Below are 1,239 nucleotides of genomic sequence, written 5' to 3' on the forward strand. Positions count from 1 at the left end.
GTCTGTCTGTCTGTCTGTCTAGTAAGATCTACTTACGACTTACTTACATTCTTCCGTGTTGAAATATCACGAGCCTAAACCAGTACTGACGAGTGGACGTTTGTAATGGTGGCTATACCGGTAGCGTATTAAACCGGACCCGTTGTACAAACAGGAACCGTTGAACAAACAGGACCTGTTGTACAAACCCGACCCGTTGTACAAATCGGACCTGTTGTACAAACCGGACCTGTTGTACAAACAGGACGTGTTGTACAAACAGGACGTGTTGTACAAACAGGACGTGTTGTACAAACAGGACGTGTTGTACAAACAGGACCTGTTGTACAAACGGGACCCGTTGTACAAACGGGACCTATTGTACAAACTGGACCTGTTGTACTAGGACCAGTGCTATATAGTGTTCGTACCGGATGGTTCCTGCGCAACCTGTGATTTTCCGTGATGTGTTTTTCCCGCCATATTCCGTGTCCGTCTGTTGGTCGCTTCTTCACCCCGCGCCTCTCCTCGCGTTCGCTATTAGTTTCGTTATTTCTTTATTGCGGGTTCCTGCAGTCCTCCTTATCTTGGTCTCGCCTCCGCCCTCCTTCACTATCCCTCCAAGTAGCACGTCGCATTTTGACGTACACGTTACCTAATGCCAAAAATCGTCGTACTAGAAAATGGTAGCGGCTCGCGAAAGTGACGTACTGTCCCGTTTTCTGTTTACTGTCCTCTGGAAGATTAGGATAAGGGGGGCCCTTTTAGTACGACAGTTTTTTGACGTAGGGGACGCCCCAGGAGGACGAGGTGCACCGTGACCTACCTGCTGAGCATGCGCTAGCAACACACCACTTCTCTGAAGAGCACACGGATGAAGACTGCGACCCAACCGCGTCGGTCGAATCACTGGTCGATTATGCTCTTGATGCGCTCGAAGCTTTCCCCTTTCCAGTCGCATGCCCCGAGTGGGGGTCAGCCCATCCCCCCCATCCTATTCCCCTCCCACGGCCCGGTTGTCTGCTCCTGCTATGCCTTCTCGACCTGCTGAAGGATATGATCGCTAGGGAAAGGTTGGACTCGCTCACAGCAACTGGGAGGAGCATGTTTTAGAGGATAAGCTGACCTGAGAGAGAGTGGGAGGACGCGGAGAGCGTTTTACGAAGCTGTGACTGGTTTAAATCCGGAAAGGGTGAACAATGGAAAGGTAGGGAGGAGGAGGGATGGGAGGGGGGAGGTAAAACAGGTTGAGAGATGGGG

At 51.3% G+C, this 1,239-nt stretch overlaps 1 protein-coding gene across 1 annotated transcript in view; it reads right to left on the reverse strand.

Annotated features, from left to right (window-relative positions):
• Positions 1-927, reverse strand: part of LOC123768552 (cytochrome P450 4C1) — a 13,464-nt gene extending 12,537 nt beyond the window's left edge. Inside the window, exon 1 of the mRNA XM_069336076.1 lies at positions 806-927. The gene's annotated coding sequence lies outside the window, so the exon portion shown is untranslated. The remainder of the gene's footprint in view (positions 1-805) is intronic.
• Between the last annotated feature and the right edge of the window lie 312 nt (positions 928-1,239).

Source organism: Procambarus clarkii, chromosome 35, assembly GCF_040958095.1.
Source record: "Procambarus clarkii isolate CNS0578487 chromosome 35, FALCON_Pclarkii_2.0, whole genome shotgun sequence".
Lineage (NCBI taxonomy): Eukaryota > Metazoa > Arthropoda > Malacostraca > Decapoda > Cambaridae > Procambarus > Procambarus clarkii.